The sequence below is a fragment of the Pteropus vampyrus genome, unplaced genomic scaffold (assembly GCF_000151845.1).
Source record: "Pteropus vampyrus isolate Shadow unplaced genomic scaffold, Pvam_2.0 Scaffold71, whole genome shotgun sequence".
NCBI classification, from domain to species: Eukaryota; Metazoa; Chordata; class Mammalia; order Chiroptera; family Pteropodidae; genus Pteropus; species Pteropus vampyrus.
The window spans coordinates 2,734,562-2,750,037 of record NW_011888852.1 but is presented as its reverse complement, the minus strand read 5'-3'; positions in this window follow the sequence as shown (position 1 = coordinate 2,750,037).

The following is a 15,476-nucleotide window of genomic DNA, read 5'->3' as shown; positions in this document are numbered from 1 at the left end:
TCAGGAGGACAGAAGTGAGAAAGAGGGAGTGAGGCAAATAAGGAGGATGAGCTAATAGGGGGGAACATGCTCCCAAGATGCCTGTACTTCATAAGGAAACGACTGCTTGGTGCCACAGGAAGCTGAGTTGAGGGTCGATGACGTTCCGCATCTCTCAGCCGTCTCTCCAGAGGGAGAAAGGGAGAGGAGTTATTTCACTGGCTTTCAGTTCCTATTGATCGAAACTTGCCTCCATGGTGTGTTAATACCCTTCGTGTCTTGGTGACACATCTGTACCCATTGAGCAGCAACAGGGAAGTGGTAGGGTACTTGCTACCCCTGAGTATAAGGTGGGTCACCCACACAATGAAAGTGATGCAGCTCAGGGCTCTGGGTCTGTAGAAGTAGCAGCAGCAGCCGAGCTCCATGACTCTAAGCAACATCGAGGCGAGTGTACGGGTTCGGGATGATGCACAGAACATGCACTATAAAACAGAGCATGGAAGGAAGCCACTTTAGATCATTTTTGCTGCCACTTTAGCTGAGTGCACTTTTGAGAAGGAAAGAGATTTTTAGTTCTCATATTGCAGAAAGCTGTGTAAAAGCCAACAGTAATGAAGATAATTAGAGGTATACAGTTGATCAAAACTTGACCTGTAACTAGCACTTGAAGTAGTTGCTACAGAGAGAGTAAGACCTTCCTGCAAAGCAGTATTTCAGATATGATAAAGGGAGCAACTTGAGATAGATCAGTGTGACAGGGATGAGAATACAGAAAAGAAGATGAGCCACCGATGCAAAAAAAAAAAACCCCAAAGAGCGAGATAAGATGGTTCTAGTGCCAGTTACGCTCCATCAGGCCTTAGAACCACAATTTACTGAAATGTCTGTATTTCGATTTTCTGGTATCTATATACAACACGTGTAATTATTCATGCAACAGATATTTATTAAGAGCCTGCAGAAGGCTGGATTGCAGGCTCTGGCCACATGGCAGTTTCTGCTCCTTATCATGTAAATTCTAGTGGAAGAAGACAGACAAAAGCTTGTCATAGGGTAGGTAAGTGTCATGAAGAAAAGTAAAGCAGGACAAAGGAGAGCAGCGTGTATATAACAGAGGGGCAGGAGTTGTTATTTGATATGGGACAATCAAAGAAAGTCTCCGTGACAGGCAACATCTGAGCGGAGAGCTACACAAGAGAAAAGAGTGAGATGGATATCTGGGGGAAGAGTCATCCCGGCAGAGGGAACAGAGACGCAGAAGCATGAGGAAGGCCTTAAGAATTGTTGAGGAAATATACATTCATGTGATGAGTACATACACGGGCACATATTTTCCCAGCGTAAGAAAACATTAGTAAACTGCATATAGTTTATTCAATATCGTCATCCAGATAGTCTCAATTTTATTGTTGTCATAAATGCCCAAACCGAAGAAATTCTTTATGCTGTTATTCCAAAGAGATACCTGAAAATGGTAGAATCCATTGACAATTGCAGTCAAGATTCTGGCTTCTGTGGCTCAGTAATTGTAACCACGCAAATATGACCATCTGGGCAGGTAGGAAGGACTCGCCGCTAGATGGGTGTGACACACAACTAAGTAGATGGCAGGTGGATCTTGGAAGGGCAGAACACCAGGTAGATATGGTTTAAAGCTGAGTTGAGTGGGAAGAAAAGTCCCACCCTTGGTTGACAGCTCTAGGCCTGAGGACTTGTTTTGTGGATTTTTTGTTTGGCCTAAGGATAATAACAAATTATAAACTGTTGAGTGCTAAAAAGAAATTGAGTTAGAATGCCTGTGGGTCCCGTGTGCGTTGCTGTTGCAGTCAGCTGTCGTGGGGCTGCAGACTCATGGTAAACCAGCATGGTGGGGACAGTAGTATGGTGAGACAGAGACCACCATCATGGATGAAGAAGACAGCTAAAGAATGTCATATGGACCTGAGAAAAACTCTCCAAAAGGTGACCACGAGGAGCTTACTCAAACTCTCTTAACATATCCTCTGGCCCTAGTGCATCACTGCTTCACTCATTTCCATTTCCTGGGACTTAGAGATTTGTGAGATTGATCCTTGGGAAGGTGAAGAGGGGATGGGACACTCACTGTTGTTGAGGACCCCAGGGACACGTGAAAGTGGGGGAACACTAATGATAAACGGACACTTGGATATCATACCAAACCTGCATCTCACGACATAAGAATGAATGTCAAATGTGTGGAAAGAAGTAATAAGGCAAAATTTAGGCAATGCCCACACACGGGCACACACTTTGATAGATCTACAATGGGCATAGCGATGGTTCTGAAGCTCCACGGCAGTGCATCTGCATTTGCTTGGAGGTCTAGGCTATTTTTCAAGGTTTCTAACTTGGCTATAAAAATGTCTTTGTGACATTTTAAGTCTCAGCTTGAGGAACAAATTTTGATTTTTTTAAAAATTCAAACTTATCATTCCAAAACTCATTCTGGCACCTTTTTAGGGCTTGATGAATTGTTTCAAAGATGTTTATTGCTTTTGAGTCTCCGTTTTATTGCCAAGCTTACAATACAGAAACTGCTTTGAATTTTGTTTAGATGGTGAGTGATTAGGTAGTGACATGATTTTAAAACAGAAAACAGCAAAGATATTTAACTGGATTAAGAGAGAAGAATAGTACACTTTATGTAGTTAGGCTGTTTCTAAGAATTAAAATATGCCTCCTCTGGATATGTATTTCCATCATGTAACATAATAAGAGAGCTCCAAAAATATCGTGATGTTCTTGTGAAGAAAGGGTAACAATTTGTTCTGTTATCAACAGCAATATTGTGCATTTCAAATAGCTTTCAGCTGGGATCTCTAAATCCAGTACAAATATTATCCAAACCACCTAGCACTGAATAGATGTTGCCATGGTTGATCACTGATTAGAACAGGAGGTTGAGAGCTAGATGCTCTTGAAGTTGGCTTAATTTTTTTACGACGCAAAGTCAAGTAGCTCAGAACATGTGGGTGTTTCTCAGGCTAAGAGGCTCTTTGCATTGCCAAACTCATTGTCAAGTATCTGCTGCCTCCAAAAAACACAGCTATGCAACTTCATGCACCCTAGGATTTTAGGATTCTGATCGCAAGTTACAACAGTCAATGGGGAAAAATAAAGTAAATGAGGGCAATTTATTGTACAGAACCATGGACCTCATACAACACAAAGATAAGAATGAAGAAAAAATGGGGGAATGGCAAGCCACCGGCAGCCCAGACATGTTTTCATTCAGATTGCCTCTGCTTCTTTCTGTGCCTGCCCTTAATTGTCTTCTGTCTCTTAAGATCCATTTCTCTGCTCCTTCATTTACATGGCGTAATGTGGCCATCCTTAACTGCCATGTTTATATATTTCAATTTTTTGCCTCCAAAAGGGTCACCACCTCTGTTCCTCTGTATTAGTTACCTATTGCTATGTAACAAATTACTCTAAAACGTACTGGTTTAAAGCAACAAACATTTATGATCTCACAGATTCTGTGGAGGCAGAAGTCTAGCTGTGTCTTTGATGGGTATTTCTTCCACCAGGATCTCATGCAAGGCTGCAATCCAGGTGTCAGCTGGGCTGCAGTTTCATCCAAAGGCTTAACTGAGGGTGAACCCGCTCCTTAAATCACTTATGTGGCTTCTGGCAGGATTCAATTCCTTGTGGGTTGGTGGGCTGCCTGGCTGTTGACTTCCCACAATTCCTTGTAACAGGAGCCTCTCTATATGGCAGCTCGTTTCCATCAGACTGAGCAAGGGAAGGAGAGCCAGACAGAAGTTGCTGTCTTTTTGTAACCTAACCTCAGAAGTGACATATCATCACTTTGGCACATTCATCAGAAGTGAGACACTAGGTTCAGTGCACACTCTAGGGGGAGAGGGCATAATTTCCAGTACATAAGGATCCTTGGGATCCTTCTCAGAGGCTGCCTATCACATCCTGTTTTTTTTTCTCTCTCCTTCTGTCATTTTGTCTCTCTCCTAATTTCGCATGCATTGGCAAAGGCCTCTCATTGATCCCACTTGGGTCAGGGTGCCTATGTTGTTTCAATCAGCTGTTGAGGGTCTGTGCAGACTCATGGTGGGGTTAGTAATAGGGCAAGACAAAGGGAACCATCACGAACACAGAAGGCAGTTAAAGAGTATGTACCTGAGTAAACCACGCCAAAATGTGACCACCACAACCTCACTCAAGCTCTTTTTCTTAATGGAAATAAAATTTCCAAGCAGATTATTCACCTCCACAAAGACTGGTGCTGTGCATACAGAGTTTTTGAATAATTCAGATTCTTGAAGCCCTTCATCCTAAAGTATATATGTAACTAATGCTAAAGTGTTTTGTTTTTTAAGAATTCATAATATGAGCCATTATCCTTTTTTAAATTGTGGCAAAATACATATAACATAAAAATTGCCATTTTAACTATTTTTCAGTGTACAGGTCAGTGGCATCAGGTGCATTTACATTGTTGTGCAGCCATCACCACCATCCATCTCCGGAACTTTTTTTATCTTCCAAAACAGAAACTTTATACCCATTAAATGATAATTCCACATATCCCTCTCCCTTTAGCCTCCGACACTCAACATTCTATTTTGTTTCTATGAATTTGTCTACGCTAGGGACCTCGCATGAGTGGAATTATACAGTATTTGTCCTTTTGTGACTGGCTTATTTTACTTGGGATGATATTAAGGTTCATTCATGTTGAAACATGTTTAAGAATTTCCTTCCTCTTTAAGGCCGAATAAGATCCACTGTTTTTATAGACCACATTTTGTTTATCTATTCATCCATTGATGGACACTTCTACTTACTGCCACTGTGGCTTTCAATTATTTGGGGTACATACTCAGAGGAGGAATTGTTGGATCATATAGTAATTCTAGTTTTAATTTTTTTTGAGGTGCTGCCATACTGGTTTCCACAGAAGCTGCATCATTTTACATTTCCAGCAGCAGCACACAGGATTCTGATTTCTCTATATCCTCACCAATACTTATTTTCTGTTTCTTTTTTTAAATAGTCATCCTAGTAGATATAAAGTGATATCTTATTGTTGTTTTGTATGCACTTCCCTAATGATTAGTATATTGAACACTTTTTCACGTGTTTGCTAGCCTTTTGTATATCTCCTTTGGAGAAATGCCTACTTCAATCCTTTGTCCATTTTAATTTGTTTGTTTATTTGTTGTTGAGTTGTTTTTTATATATTCTGAATATTAACCCTTATTGTATATGTGACTTGCAAATATGTTCTTTCATTCTATGGGTTGCTTTTTCACTCTGTTGATAGTGTCCTTTGATATACAAACATTTAAAAATTTTATATAGTCCGATTTACCTATTTTTCCTTTCATTGACTGTGTTTTTAGTGTCATGTGTAAGAAATTATCACCAAATTCAAAGTCGTGAAGTTTTACTCCCATTTTTTCCAAGAATTTTATAATTTCAGCTCTTTCATTTAGACCTTTAAACCATTATTCTTTGTAGGCATAATTCAAGGAGCCTAGAAAGTTGGTGTTAAATCATGATTGACTTCCCCTTTTGTAGTAAAGAGGCATTTACCATTTATGTTCCGAGGTGTAGAAAAGAGAAAGCATTGTCCACATTTCTATTCTCGCTAAGATATTTGAGAATCACAAAAATTTGCAAAACCTTAAAGATTATTTAATTTTCCAAATTATCTCCCAAGATGTCTCAGACCATGTTTAGGAAGTCATTAGGTTATTTCAGGAATTATGAACTCTGACATGATCTATAAAAGGTGCATTTAAAAGTTTTTGGAAAAGCTGATTAAAATAAGCATGGTTTTCAGGACATGATCCCTCAGATGTTCGTGGTATTTTAAATGCGTTTAATACACTTGATTTACTATGAGATTTTCAATGTCCTGATGTCCAGCAAGTATCTGAAATCTTCTTTGGATCATTGTCCATTTCTCTTTTGTTCCTTTTATTAACTCTAGGTTTCTGTCTAAGAATACAAATATTCTCGGCACTGTAGGCCTTTATCACCACACCTAAATATTACAACTGGCCGCCTCTGTCCTTTGTAAGGAATGAAAAGCATTTTTCTATAAAACCAAGTGCTTGTTGCACAGATTAATCCTGGCAGTCTCTGGTCAAGCCACTCTACTTAAACATCCTCTCTCCAAGGATCTGGTGGCTTTGTTGCTGCAGGAGTCACTAGAAACCCTGTAAATGTAAGTACACTAGTTATAAAATTTCTAGATTTTTAATACAGTTTAGGCATTAGAAAATTCCTGTTCAGTCCAGACCAATTTGGGTTATTATTTGACTTGAGTCAAAAATTTGGGAAGGCCTCCACTATGGCTTTAGGCTTCTAGTCTTGTGGCCATTCACCCAGGGCTGGAGTAACTTGTGTCTCCTTTGGCATATTCAATCCAACCTCCAAGCTTGGCTGGACCTGATAGGGAGCAAGGTATGAAGTTTTCTAGTGAAGTGTCATGGTACGTGACAGTATTCAGTGGGAGAAGGACTGCCTAGGCTGTTGCACCTCATTCCAAGTGCTCCCATCCTAAACTATATGCTGTGTTAGATAGGGCCAGCTAAACCGCTGTGACAAAGAGACTCAAAGTATAATAGCTCAACACGGAGAAGCTTTCTTTCTCTTTGATAAGCTCAGAGACAACCTCAATGAAAATATGTTTTATCTTCCAGAGTATTTTTATGAGAATCTAGAGGTCACTCGATATCAATGTAGAATCAGTAAAAGTAAAAGCCTTTGGCAATTGGTCAAAGTTATTTCTTTGTCTTGGCATATGGGGCAAGGATTTGGGCCAAGATATGACAACTCGAGTCAGGGCTATGCATGGAAAAGGAAGTTTCTCTTTATATTCCTGTTATCTTTTTTCCAGTTTTTAATTATATTTATATCCATAAATTCATTTGTATAAGCTCCCACTGTGGGAACGGAAATGCTTAAATTTTTCTGCTTAAATAGCTCATTAGGATTTCAACCTACAACAATTTTCACAGACAACTCATTATTTTTTATAATTTTACACTGCTCTGTATGGCTGTGTTGCGACATTGTAGGGGCAGTGAAATATTAGGGTAAAGCTGGGCCATACATTATGAATTCCTGCTTTAGCTGCTTATTAATGCCCCCCATTAGAGAAACTGAAAAAGCTGTTCGGTTTTGTTCAGTTATTATTTTTCCTGCTAAGAATGGTAAATTGGTGGACAAGAGTTCAGTGCGGTACAGGTGGAGTCTTATAGAACAATTATCTTTGCTGTGAAATCAGATTAATGAAAGAGCCTGAAATACAAGTCACTTAGCAGTCTCTCTGAGGCCTACTTTTAGGTTCTGCCTGAGACTGTCCTGGTTCCAAGGGCAGTGAGAACAGGGAGTAAAGAAGAGAATAAAGAAAGAGGTTAGATGCTGATCACTTTGCCTATTCACCAGTATAGAAAACTCCCCCAAGGGCCTAGTAACAGACAAAATTAATACAGAAGTTATGAGAATATTTAGAGATGGGACCAACATCCTGAAGACTCAGATTAAAATCATAGCTTTTAATTAAAGAAAAATTAGAAAATTTCTACTTTGGTTTCTCGTCAAGCTATAAGAAAACATGACCTCCACAAAACAAGAGCAAGCGGCCACAGTGAACCAACTGGATGAGAAGAAATGATGGCTGTCTAAACTCCTTTCCAAGACAAGCTGAGGTTCGAGGCACCAGACCTAGGCAGAGAGAGGTTCTAGGATGCCAGGTCAGATTTGAAGGGGATGCAGAATTAGTCTACCAGCTACAGAGCATGAGCTTTTGGAGGTCCAAAAAGAGCTAAGAAAACCTGTCCAAAGAGGCCAGCCTGGGCACGTGGGGCAGAAGACTAGACTCCAGGACCATGGGCTCAGGTGGAACATGGGGGAGGAGTCTTGACTGAGGCACTCATGCTGATCCTCCCCCAGGCACTTGACTGCCAGGCTGATTCAAAGAAGAACTAAAAAATAGGATGACATAATAAGGAAAAAGAAAAAGGGATTTTAAAAACATAACCACACAATTATAATTAACTCCATTTTAGAGACAGTAAAAAGTCATGTCTTAGCTCTGCCACTAACTAGCTATGGCTTTTTGAGAAATCAACTTATTCTTTCTGATCCTTACTTTTCTCATCTGTAAAATTGGGTTCGGAATTCAGTGGGATTCTTCATGTCTGACACAGTCAGGGCCAGTAGTTGGTCGGTTAATCAAAATATCAGTTCAGGTGGGGAGTCTTAAGTGATAATATGCATTATACCCAAGATTTTTTTTTAAACACAGAAAATCACACTTATTACCCAATATTTTGGTGCAGAGTTAAGGGATTTTTCTGAATAAGATTGGAATCTTTCCTTTTTCTTCAAAAGAAACATCTATGATCAATTATTAATAATCTCTTATTTTGTTTTTGGTTTTAAATGGACTGAAATTTTAACTTCAGTTTACATATAAAATCCTTTTAGGTCTCTGTTCTCACTCCCATTATCCCCAGTCTTACTTACTCACTTATTTATTTATTATTTTAACAGTTGTATGGCCAGTGACATATTTGATTACAGGTGTTTTTGTTTTTGTTTTTGTTTTTTAATTTTACTTGACTTGCCTTTAAAATGAATTTTTTCAGATCATTTAACTTAGTTTTTATAGAAAGGACAGCTTTCTTTCTTTTTCACTGTTTCACTGATATGTTACTATTTCATTAGATTACCTAATTAGAATTGGAACTGGTTTGTGAGCTAATGCAACCGGTGTTTGGCAAGTGAACCACTCAAATGGTGAGAGCGGAAGCCAGCGAGCATACAGGAGAACAGGCTCCCAGCTGGGTACAGACATCTGTAGGCATATGGAGAGCACGAAAAACATCAGTCATTTTGGTAAGTCTGTTAAATGAAGAGTCAAGTGTTAAGAGCGCTTCTAAGGAACCTCACAAAATTATTATGAGGATTAAAGGAAAAGTGTTTGTTGAAGGCTTGTCAAATGGCTCAGTAGAAGTTGGTTTCCTTTCTTTACTTTGGAAGCCGCCTTAGCACAGTGCCTTGCAGAATGATGTCCCATGTACAAGGAAGTCAACTTGATAATTAGATACTCAAGACTGAGATTTAAAATTTCAAAACCTAAATGACCATCAACAAACAATTGGATAAAGAAGTTGTGGTTCATATATACAGCAGAATATTACTCAGCCATAAAAAAATGAAATAGTACCATTTGCAACAACATGGATGAACCTAGAGGTTATCATGCTGAGTAAAATAAGTCAGACAGAGAAAGATAAATACCATATAATTTTACTTATATGCAGAATCTAAGGAACAAAAGGAACAAACTAAATGAAAACAGACTCAAATACAGAGGACAATCTGGTAATGGCCAGAGGGGAGGAGGGTTGGGGGGCTGGGAGAAAGGGGTGCAGGGTTAAAGGGGTACAGATTAGTACTTGAAAGATGGTCACGAGGATGTGGAGTACAGCATAGGGAACGCAGTCAGCAGTAATGTAATGGCTATGTGTAGAGCCAAATGAATGATACAGTAATCAGGGGGATCATTTCATGAACCATATAAATGTCGAACCAATGTACTGTATACCTGAAACTAATAAAAACCCTTTTTCAATTCCTTTGTGCCTCCTACTCTACTACTTTAAGCACATGAATCTTTCTCACAAGTCTGTCCTTCCCATGCTCCAGGGCCATCTTGGTCAAGCATGATATACCTGACTTTGGCAATGTACATCATTCTAATCAGGCCAAACAGGTGAAGCAAACACGTCAGCTTCCAGAGCAAATTGCCAGGCAGGTTGTTCCTTAAAGGTTGACGGCATTTGGAGGTCCATGCGATTTTGTTCCAAGCCTATAGGATACTTATAGCTACTTTTGATGTTCTATGATGTTTGACAGTAGAGTTTCAAGAAGTCAAATAGGATAAGGTGTCCATCTATGAGTTGAGTGTGCAAAGATAACATTAGGGAGAGGTCGTGCTCTTCATTTTTAAATTGTTTTGCTTTAGAAGACCCTCTACTTATCGGTACAACAACAACAAAACAAATGTGAGGTAAGTGAGTATGTTTTTTATTTCTGATGAGTCTAATTTTCCTTTTTCTGACTCAGCAGGATATAAGCTGCACACACTCCTGAATGTCCCCTTTTATTCTTTGATATGTTTCTGTCTGGACAGAGAAAAAAAATATTTAGAAGCCATACAGCAGTCCGCCACTTATCTAGGTGCTTAAAAAATGATAAAGTTTTGTTCCACCAATTGGGTCAATTTAATTGGAACACTTGGCATGAGTAGGTTGGGAAAACTTCCTCTTTTTGTCATCACTTTTCCTCGGTCATGCATTAAAGACTATCATTTCTCTGGTGCTTTGTGCAAGAGATCTGGCTACTCTGCAAAGGCCTAAAACTCTGTGCAAAGCCCTTTCAATGGCTCATCACAGCCACACAGACAAGAACGAGCAGCCTGTGCCTGCTCTTCCTCATCTAAGCCCCTAACGGGGATGAGGAACAAGCTCAGAGGTGGTCACCGTCTTCTCTTGAATGGAGGAAGAAAAACCTCTTCCACCCATAGTCTCTTGAAATGTGATTGATCATGAATAAAGTAGAGGGGAGTTTCTTACAAATATTTTGTCTCCACAGGTGTCAGCAGAATTTGATATACCTCCGCTCCAGACATAAGCAAGCCCTCACTGCAGGAGACTTCACATTTTTTTCTGGAAGGAGCATTAAGATGGCTGAGCAGGGAAAAGAAAGAAAAAGAAATAGGGCATTTAGGTCTCAAGTACAAACTTTATCCTGACATCATTTGCTTGTATCTGGCTGGAGTTAAGTTTGGAAACTGGGAGGATAAGATCATTCATTCTACTCCACAGCTTCTCTTTGCAGTTGTGACTCTGTGGGTCACAGGATGGAATCCTTAGGGTAGCGCATACTGCTTTGCAAAAGTTGTGGTATTTAAAACATATAACGAGAATACCTGATAATTTTATGAAGAATGTGGCTTTTGAGTAAGAAAACAGAATCTTTTTGAGTAACCCTTAACTTCAGAAACCCATTATTTCTTGGCCCGAGTTTATCAGTTTTTGATGATACCATGTAGCTCTTGGGAGCAACATCACCTCAACTTAAAGAAAAGCCTTTTCATGATGAAACCAAGCAAGTGATCAAGGATTGCCCAAAAATAAATAAAAATTTTAAGGATCTGGGAAAAACTACAGAGCTCTCAGATTAACATGGACAAATTGTCTTCTTTCTAGACTTGTCCCAGCAAAAGGCCACCGTTTAATCCTAGAGTACCTCAGTGCCTTATGGGTATGTACCTTTCTCTGAAGCCCATGGAACAGGAGATGTATGGAAACGAGTCTGATGACCTCAGAATAGTCTGGGTTTAAAATTCAGTCCGCTGTTAATCTCGGTAAACTCTCCTTCGCTCTCTTTTAATTTCAGTTATTAAACAGGTTTTATTATAATAATGCCACGTGTTCTATCCTCATGTCACTCTGTTGAATTAGAAATTTAAAGTACAGAATTATAAAATTTGGATCATAAAAGCTGCCAGATAACCGTAATTCTGACATCTTTGAGAGGAATTGGCAAAATGATCTTTATACTACAGATCTCCCTGTATGAACTCCAAATTTTAGAGAAAATCTCCAGTCTCATTTTAAACAAAATCTATAGCTAATCTGAAACATAATTAATTTGAGATGATTTAAAATTACTAAATGATCTATGCTTCTCAATCTGCTATCCTAAAAGAGGGATTCTTTTATTTCAAAAAATTATTTTAATATTAGTCCTTGACACTGTGAAATTTGCCGTTTCTGAGTTTGTGGTCTTTAAGTGACTGCTTATTCCTTTTTAGAAACTTTTCTTGCAATAAAATAAAATGCAACTAGGGGGCAGCTGGGCCTCATTTTTTTTCCAACAGGAAGTATTGATGACATGAATAGTTTTCTTATTCAATTATGTGTTAAAACTTTAAGTCTCCTTGGTATCTTTAGTATTAAATTATTATATAGACCTTAAACAAAGTAAACAGACATCTTATGATCATAGGTTTAATGCTGTTGCCTTGTCTAGCATTCACTATGGATTTATTATTTTTAAGTATAGTATTATTATTTATAGTTATATTAGAATAAACCTGGATGGGTTTGATAGACCCTCACTTTGTCTAGCTGGTGTTTTTTTGTGGTGTGTGAGATGTATACCTAGTAATAGAATTATCACTTAAACACATGGCTAAATTGGGAATGTGATCCATGTTTTTCCCCTGTCCTTTCCAGACGCACTCAATTAACTCTTCCATTTTACAGGCAACGAATAGCACACTTATTGATAAAATGATGTGTACTTAGACATGGGTAATTACTGAAATGGGAAGAAATAAGTTGTGCTGTTGCCTGAGCAATGCCCTGCGAGATGCGTGAAGACACCAGGCTGCCAGTTGGTAGAGTCAGTTCAGTTCGAATCGTGGGAGATTATAACTCAAGTGTACACGAAAAATATCTAGGAAACAGAGGTTAAGAAGTTCTGCAGTAGATTATATCGATAGCATTCTGAACACATTTGCTTCAGTGGCTTTGTCAATAATTTAAAGGTATAATTCTGTAACTGCCTCTTATTATGTGGTAAGACTTCTTTCCTCCAGTAAACCTTTTTGGCGGCAAAGAGCTAAAAGAAAAATGGAAGTGCATGTTTAGTTAAAATTAAGTACTGGTTTTCTATTTCCCAGGAAAGTGATAATAACTGTGACTTGCACAAAATATTTATGAACATTTACCATTTATTATAGATGTCACAGTGAAATAACTACAAGAAAACCAGAAGACACAAATTTGCTAAAGAAATAAAAATATATGTGTCAAAAATTGGTATTAAAAAAAATGCCCAAGGATGATAATTTACCATAAATAGTAACAAGAAATGTGTTTAATTTTCATTACATAATTTTTAATTTAGCCCAACTAATTGTTCCTTTAAATTTATTTTACTCATTTTAGATTCTGTGATTTAGATCCTGTGTATGCACAAAAAATGAAAGATAGCTGTTAGTAAGTTGGCTCTATTATTAGAAGAATTTGGCAAATAATTGAAGGATGCAAGTTTTATATTAGTGTCATCAAATGACTCAAATAGAAATATCAGTCAAATTAATTTCAATCACAACTCAATATTTTCAACCAATTTATGTTATCAAAATAAAACTTTGCGTGTTCAAGTAGAAAATAAAACACCTACAATTGCTATAAATTTTATTATAAATTTAGTTCGAATTTTCAACATTAAAAATACAATTATTTGAATATAAATTTTGGTGTAGTGCACTGTCATGGAAAAAAACTGAATAAAGGAAGAGATTGATTGAGATCAATCATATTTGGAATTGGTTGTAATGTACACATAACTCACAGATGCAGTCCAAACAACCTTTGATACTCTACCGATTAGAAATCCAGATTTGTAAAAATTTACAACTATTTTTATATATACATGGGTAGAGTAAATGAACCATAACATATTTGTGAAGAAGTTAATGTTGAGTTTAAAAGAAACAAACACTTTAGGATGACAGTACATGCCTTCTCTCTTTATGGCTCATCATCAGTTCAATTTTAGAAATGTTAAATTTGAAGAAGTACTTTGTAAAATTCCTACAACCTCAGTGTTCCACAAAGAAATAGAACTTTTTTTCTTTTTTGGTAAATAAGTTTACTAAATTTTGGTTGCATTTGTTCAGAATTACTTGAAAACCTTTGATCAAAGTATTCAATGTCTTGAACACCACAAAATTTAATATTTTAAAGCTTTTAGTTAATTGCAATTATTGAAAAACAGATCACAAACAAGGGGACAGTAAAATTTATTACCATAGAAACAGAGAAAGAACTGCATAAATCAAACAATGGAACACCAAAAAGTTAAAGATTTAATTTTCAGATCAACAATTGCTATTTTGAATTTCTTGACTATAGGAAGAATTTTTTATTGGCCTTCCTATTTTTAATTGGATAAATTTGTATTCTAGATCAGAATGGAATGAAATTGACAATGATTATGATTTTGCAGCATTTATATTTGGCAAAACATTTAAAAAAACCAAGTTCTTGAATTTCAGTAACTTGCAGATAACAATACTCCCTCAGGCTTTGTTCATTTCTCCATGGAGAGGAACTTCATTACCTGCTTAAATCAAAAGACGAGCTTTGGTGTGCATTCGATAAAGTTCCCTTTATACCCCCAACTTTCTTCCAGATTAGTGCTTATTTTGATTTTGTTCTATTTTAAGTGTCTTTTTGGCGTTCATAACTTTGCTACAATGTATCTAAAGGAAGAAGTAGAAAACTGAGCTCTTTGGACAAAATGTGGGCAGTGGGGTGAATTGGCCTGGGAGTCTGATTTACGTGGATGCCCTCGGCATCCAGCACAGTGACTTTTACATACGAGGTGGTAAAATACTGTTTTTTGAATTAAATTTAAAGTCAGTAGAGTGTCTTTATACTTCTAAGAGAGTTAAACTACATGAGTGTCATTTTTCTAAGTACTGGGATACAATTTTCCTCTTTGAAATTTAATTGTGCGATAAAAATTTATGTTATTCAAAGTGTATATACCACATAGCCTCTTAACAGTTCACAAACAGGATTAGCTACGTGTTTGTGTTTTGCTACAGTGTGAAGTTAGTTACGTAATCATCAAATGTCATAAAAGCACTTCATAGTAATTCAAATAATTTAATGATTTACTAAAATTTTTACACGTTTTATTTGCTCCCTTAAATACCTATGGATTATTTATCATATTCTATTATAACCTACCCCCATCTAGTTGGGGAAACCAAGACCCAAGGTTTAGATATTTAACCAGAGTCACCAGAGAACCCAAATTCAAGGTCCTGTCAAATACAGTATTTCAAGAGAACATTACAAACTGTAAGAGAGACCTGCGCCATACTTCTTATATATCATGTTATATATCATGTATCCTGGTTAATTGGAGAACATTTTGTTTTTCAGGCTCAAAGCCTGTCCTCTTACATTCATATTATAGAGAAAAGTATAATGTCAGTGGCCTAACCAGTAGTACTAACTTGTGTGTCATGAGGTAGAACATTTTTTTTTTTGCAAAAAATGAGAAGTAATCGCCTAAATTTCTTTGGCAAGACAACCAAAATGAGGCAATCACTTTGGCAGTGATGGAAGACAAAGATTTAAATATGTCTTCTTTTAGTGACATTCCTGATAATGTAGATGAGCTGCTTTTAGTTAAAGAAATTCAAGGGATAGGAATCCATGGTGGGAAGAAATGTGAGTGAGCTCAGCCCTTATTCTGAAAAATGCTTTCCAGTGAGCTAAATGCCCACATCGTCACACTTTTGACAACAGCTGTTACTCACTTGACACAGATTGCTTTGACTTCCTAAGGTTATGGCATGATTTTGAAATACTTTATGACACCTTAAAAAAATTCAGTTT